This window comes from Salvelinus namaycush, chromosome 15 (assembly GCF_016432855.1).
Source record: "Salvelinus namaycush isolate Seneca chromosome 15, SaNama_1.0, whole genome shotgun sequence".
NCBI classification, from domain to species: domain Eukaryota; kingdom Metazoa; phylum Chordata; class Actinopteri; order Salmoniformes; family Salmonidae; genus Salvelinus; species Salvelinus namaycush.
The window spans coordinates 38417337-38424154 of record NC_052321.1 but is presented as its reverse complement, the minus strand read 5'-3'; the positions used below and the strand labels follow the sequence as shown (position 1 = coordinate 38424154).

The 6818-nt window shown below is 49.3% G+C and overlaps 1 protein-coding gene across 2 annotated transcripts in view; it reads left to right on the top strand.

Moving 5' to 3' along the window:
* Window positions 1-6191: 6191 nt before the first annotated feature.
* LOC120059955 (guanine nucleotide-binding protein G(I)/G(S)/G(O) subunit gamma-2) overlaps window positions 6192-6818 on the top strand; it is a 32430-nt gene continuing 31803 nt past the window's right edge. For both annotated transcript variants that reach the window (XM_039009032.1, XM_039009031.1), the window contains exon 1: window positions 6192-6359. The gene's annotated coding sequence lies outside the window, so the exon portion shown is untranslated. The remainder of the gene's footprint in view (window positions 6360-6818) is intronic.

The window sequence follows — 6818 nt, the reverse complement described above, 5'->3', positions numbered from 1 at the left end:
CCATCTGATTCAATGAATGATGGAGTAGAGTTTACCTTTTTACCTAACATTTCATTTTCAATGATTATTGTCATTATTAATGTTTAATAATAATATTTTTTTTTTAAAAGGTACATTTAATAAATTATATATTCAGACTGTAAAACAACAAAATGTGTAAAAAGTCAAGGGGTGTGAATAATTTCTGAAGGCACTGTATATATACAAGTAACTGCCAAAATAATGGAAACACTTGAGTTAATGAGGGATACAAAGAATATTGAAAGCAGGTGCTTCCACACAGGTGTGGTTCCTGAGTTAATTAGGCAATTAACATCCCATCATCCTTAGGGTCATGTACTGTATAAAAATTCTGGGCAGGCCATTATTTTGGACATTATTTTGGCTACCATGCTATGGACCCAGGATGACAATGCCCTCATCCACATGAAAATGATGTAATCCATATGCCATGGTTGTCTCAGTCACCAGATCTCAACCCAATTGGACAGTTATGGGAGATTCTGGAGCAGTGCCTGAGATGGCATGTTCAACTACCATCAAACAAAACACCAAATAATGGAATTTCTTGTGGAAGACTGGTGTCGTATCCCTCCAATAGAGTTCCAGACACTTGTAGAATCTATGTCAAGGTGCATTGAAGCTGTTCTGGCTCGTGGTGGCTCAACGCCCTATAAAGACACTTTATGTTAGTGTTTCCTTTAATTTGGCAGTTACCTTCGCTTTCTATTTCTCCTAGCCCACAGTGAGGACATCCTCACTGGCCAACCATGTTTTTTGATGCCGTCCGGTTTCAATTGCCAGGCTGTGATCCCTAATTCTGCATTTGGTCAAGGTTTTTATTTTTTGGGGATCTTTTAAATGGGTTACGTATTCAGCTAAAGTGAAGTCTCTTTCCAATGTTTGGCAGCATTCCATCATTCTCTGACCTTCAACTTCACGCCGCCAGTAGTTGATGTATGCGTTCATATTGTTCACCTCCAGCTGTACATTTTGTCCTTGGGGTCAGATCACTTGTGTTAATTTTAATCTTGTGTTTTGGGGCTAGTTTTGTTAAGGGGTCACTCTCTGGGCAGTCGCTTGTCCATAAATGCTCTGTGCTTGTATGACCATTCGTCAGATTGGGCTAGGTGCACCCAACATTCCCGTGCCCTTTTTTCAGTGGGCAGTAAAAGAGGAAGTCTTTCTAGTTCTGCTCTGCATGCATGGTTGGTTGAATTTCTGTTTACATGTAGGATGGTTTTGGCCCATGATGTGTAATTTGCAGTTTTTCTGTGGGTGTTTTGCCCCATGATGTGTATTTTGACTGTAATATGCGCCCCATATTTCACTGCCATAAAGTAGGATTGGTGCCTCTCGGGTGGCGCAGTGGTCTAAGCACTGCATCGCAGTGCATCGCACTGTGCCACCAGAGATTCTGGGTTCGAGTCCAGGCTCTGTTGTGACCGGGAGGCCCACGGGCGGCGCACAATTGCCCCAGTGTCGTCTGTGTTAGGGAGGGTTTGGCTGGCAGGGATATCCTTGTCTCATTGTGCGCTAGCGACTCCTGTGGTGGGCTGGGTGCAGTGCATGCTGACCAGGTCACCAGGTGTATGGTGTTTCCTCTGACACATTGGTGTGGCTAGCTTCTGGGTTGGATGGGCATTGTGTCAAGAAGCAGTGTGTCACGATCGTCTTGACAAGAGAGAGAGGACCAAAACGCAGCGTGTGAGAAATACATTCTCTTTTTATTAGAGAAGAGCAACGAACGAAACAAAACAACAAACTGACGACCGTGAAGCTATATAAACAAAATGGTGCTGACACTGACCACTACACACTGACATAGACAATTACCCACAAACAGCTAAAGTCTATGGCTGCCTTAAATATGGCTCCCAATCAGAGACAACAATAACCAGCTGTCTCAGATTGAGAACCAATTCAGGCAACCATAGACTTTCCTAGACACCTACACTGAACACTAACCCATCTACTCTACTTAACCCCCTAAACCATACAACACCCTATACAATACAAAAACACACAAAGACAACCCACCCCAACTCACGCCCTGACCAACTAAATAAATAAAAGAAAAAGGAACAATAGGTCAGGAACGTGACATAACCCCCCCCTTAAGGTGCGAACTCCGGGCGCACCAGCATAAAGTCTAGGGGAGGGTCTGGGTGGGCGTCTGTCCACGGTGGCGGCTCTGGCACTGGTCGTGGTCCCCACCCCACCATAGTCACTACCCGCTTTCGTAGCCTCCTCCAAATGGCCACCCTCCACATTAACCCCACTGGATTAAGGGGCAGCACCGGACTAAGGGGCAGCACCGGACTAAGGGGCAGCACCGGACTAAGGGGCAGCACCGGACTAAGGGGCAGCACCGGACTAAGGGGCAGCACCGGACTAAGGGGCAGCACCGGACTAAGGGGCAGCACCAGGATAAGGGGCAGCACCAGGATAAGGGGCAGCACCAGGATAAGGGGCAGCTCCGGACTGAGGGACGGCAGCTCCGGACTGAGGGACGGATCCTGGCTGGATGGCGGATCCTGGCTGGCTGGCTCTGGCGGATCCTGGCTGGCTGGCTCTGGTGGATCCTGGCTGGATGACGGCTCTGGCGGATCCTGGCTGGATGACGGCTCTGGCGGATCCTGGCTGGACGGCTCATGGCTGGCTGACGGATCTGGCTGCTCATGGCTGGCTGACGGATCTGGCTGCTCATGGCTGGCTGACGGATCTGGCTGCTCATGGCTGGCTGACGGATCTGGCTGCTCATGGCTGGCTGACGGATCTGGCTGGTCAAGGCTCGCTGACTGCTCTGGCTGATCCGGTCTGGCGGAAGGCTCTGGCTGATCCGGTCTGGCGGAAGGCTCTGGCTGATCCAGTCTGGCGGAAGGCTTTGGCTGCTCCTGTCTGGCGGAAGGCTCTAGCGGCTCCTGTCTGGCGGAAGGCTCTAGCGGCTCCTGTCTGGCGGACGGCTCTGTAGGCTCATGGCAGACGGGCGGCTTTGCAGGCTCATGGCAGACGGGCGGCTTTGAAGGCTCAATACAGACGGGCAGTTCATGCGGCGCTTGGCAGACGGATAGTTCAGACAGCGTTGGGCAGACGGGCAGTTCAGGCGCCGTTGGGCAGACGGGCAGTTCAGGCGCCGTTGGGCAGACGGGCAGTTCAGGCGCCGTTGGGCAGACGGGCAGTTCAGGCGCCGTTGGGCAGACGGCCGACTCTGACCTGCTGAGGCGCACAGTAGGCCTGGTGCGTGGTGCCGGAACTGGTGGTACCGGACTGGAGACACGCACCTCAAGGCTAGTGCGGGGAGGAGGAACAGGGCATACTGGACCCTGGAGACGCACATTAGGCCTAGTGCGTGGTGCCGGAACTGGTGGTACCGGGCTGGGGACACGCATCTCAGGGCTAGTGCGGGGAGGAGAAACAAGACGTACTGGACTCTGGAGACGCACAAAAGGCTTGGTGCGTGGTGCCGGAACTGGAGGACTGGTACGAGGGGCTGCCACAGGAGAGTTGGTACGTGGAACTGCTACAGGAGGTGCAGGACTAGGGAGGCGTACAGGAGGCCTGGTTCGTGGGACTGTCATTCCCAGACGGTTAGCACGCACCTCAGGACGAGCATGGAGAGCTGACTCAGGTAACATCACTTCCCGCACACGCTCTGTCGGGTGGATTTTGTGCCTCACGCACCAACACAGCAGCTCCCTCATTTCACTCTCCTCCAACCTCCCCAATAAATCCTTAACAGTCTCTGTATCATTCCCATTGCTCACCTCCAATATCAGCCCGACTGGCTCAGGTTCCTTCTTAGGGTCCTCACGGGTAGCACGGGAAGTTGACGCAGATCTCCTATCTGGACTCGCCACACTCCCCATGAGCCCCTCCCCAAGAAATTTTTGGCGTTTCCTCGAGGGCTTCCTACCGCGCCTTCGTGCTCCTTTCTCCAGCTCCATAATCCTGTAACCCTCCTCGCACTGCTCCAGCGAATCCCAGGCAGGCTCCGGCACTTTCTCTGGATCGCACGCCCACCTGTCTATCTCTTCCCAGGTTGTTCTCCACTCATCCTTTTCCCGGGTCCATTCCTCCACTAAGCGCTGTTCCATCCTTTCACACTGCTTGGTCCTGGTTTGGTGGGTAATTGTGTCACGGTCGTCAGTTTGTTGTTTTGTTTCGTTCGTTGCTCTTCTCAAATAAAAGAAGAATGTATTTCTCACACGCTGCGTTTTGGTCCTCTCTACAAAGTCAAGACGATCGTGACACAGTGTGGCTTGGTTGGGTTGTGTTTTGGAGGATGCATGGCTCTCGCCTCTCCTGAGTCTGTACGGGAGTTGCAGTGATGAGACAATACTAACTACTACCAATTGGATACCATGAAAAAATGGGTAAAAAAATAAATATATTATTTATTTAAAAAAATAAAGGAGGATTGGTTGGATTATGGAGTAAAACATTTGTAGCTATATTTTGATAGGAGGTTACGTATTGTTTTTTTTATTGAGTAGTATGCTCGTGCGGTGGAGTAGATCTTCGTGGGCTATACTCAGCCTTGTCTCAGGGTAGTAAGTTGGTGGTCTGTTGATATCCCTCTAGTGGTGTGGGGGCTGTGCTTTGGAAGAGCGGGTGGGGTTATATCCTGCCTGGTTGGCCCTGTCTGGGGGTATCGTCAGACTCTAGATCTCCTGTATCTATGCTGCAATTGTCTATGTACTGGGGGGTTATATCTGGTGTAATTCTTCTGTCTCTTGTCCTGTATGAATTTAAGCATGCTCCCTCTATTTCTCTCTCCCTCTCTCCCCTCCCGGAGCACCTGATCCCTAGGATCATGCCTCAGAACTACCTGGCCTGATAACTCCGGGCTGTCCCCAGTTCACCTAGTCATGCTGCTGCTACAGTTTCAACTGTTCTGCCTGCGGCTAGGGAACCCTAACCTGCTACACATGTGCATCAATAAGCACGAAAACAACACCGTCCACTTAATTTTGTAATATAAATTAATGGCTCAAATTACCTACAGTGCTTTAAAAATGTATTACAATTTAACAATATTTGAATAATAGATATACAAATATGTAATAGAAATGCACACATCTAGGCTAAATTAAATGAAGCCTATAAACATATAATAAGAATAGCCTACACTTGAATAAAAAAAACTCTCCCTTTCTCTCTCTGTGTCTGCTATGTGCAACTCTCCACACAGGATAACATCAGCATGAATGGAGCTGAGGAAATGGTGATTCACAGAAAATGTGGGATACACAAGGTCTGGGGAATGAAGAATAACTAAGTAAGTAAGCCTTGTCCGAGCCAGAACGGCGCATATTTTATTTAAAAAATGATAACAGTGTGTAAGATAATATCTCTAGGGGTTTGAGCACACACACACACACACACACACACACACACAAAGCATTTGCATAAACTGTGTGTGTATTTGTTTGTTAGTGCATGTGTCTGCTTGTCCACATGTATTTGTTAGGATGATTCTGCTCTGGGATGGTGGCTGGAACTTCTTTTTGCTTTAATCTTCTGTGGATTTAATATTCCAGTTGTCTAAAGATGAAAGCCTTTTGATTACAGGAGCTCAGCCCACACTGGTCTCTGTGTGTGTGTGTGTGTGTGTGTGTGTGTGTGTGTGTGTGTGTGTGTGTGTGTGTGTGTGTGTGTGTGTGTGTGTGTGTGTGTGTGTGTGTGTGTGTGTGTGTGTGTGTGTGTGTGTGTGTGTGTGTGTGTGTGTGTGTCAGACAGGTAACAGCACAGTGTCAGAGTAGGGAAGAAGAAGAAGGAAGATTAATATATTCCATAATACATGAACAATCTACATGCAAAGACGAAAAAGCCATGGGTGTCACTGTCAGCTGCACCTACGGTATGTGTTTGTTTACAGTCCGTGTTTACAAAAGACAGGCAAGCCTTTTCCTGTGGCCTCAGAGAAGCACTGTGTCTGATAGCCGACCAGAGAGAGAAAGAGAGAGGGGGAGGGGGAGGGAGGAGAGCTCCTGGTAGCTTCTTGTAGGCAGTGTGTAGTGTGGGGTTGGTGCTGGCTGAAGGGTGGAGACTGAGCAGCAGCGGGGAGGGCGTATGTCAGCTGGATCAGCAAGAGAGAGCAGCCAGAGCAGAGCAGGAGAGAGGGAGCCACAGCACAGCACAGTGAGGGAGTGTGTGTGTATGAGAGAGGGAGCCACAGCACAGCACAGTGAGAGAGTGTGTGTGTATGAGCGCGCCTGCCTGCCTTCCTGCTAGCCTGCCTGACTGTGTGTGTGTGTGTGTGTGTGAGAGAGGGAGAGTCAGTAAGCGTGTGGATACTACTCCACCAGACTGCATGTCTCTGGCGTCACTAGGGGAGCAGCACACACATTACAGAGGTAAGACACACATTTCCACCATTTTATAACCATTTCTTGTTGTCTTTCCCTTTGTTTGGTTGTAAAGATAATGGCTTATTAGGGAGGGTGTGCTTTAGAGGAGACGTTGGACTGTTTGTGTGCGTGTGTTGATTTACAGTCAGTGGTTGTGTCAGTGCTGTAGGGGAGAGAAAGATGCCTGTGTTCTGTTCCCTGGTCTCTACATCATGGAATCCCCTCCTCTTCCTCCTTCTAGATTAGGGAGGCTGAAGCCTCTATATCTCTTTCTCTCTCTCTGGGGTGTGTTTTTAATTTGCTCTCTTTGGATTTCGGATCTCTGTGTGTATGTGAGAGAGTGAGGGAGTGAGGGAATGAGGGAATGAGGGAATGGAATTCTTTCCTCTTTTCATATTCCTCCTTTTCTTGTCACATTGAAAAGGTCTGTTGTATGCGGGATAGAAATTAGGAGCATCTGGTTAG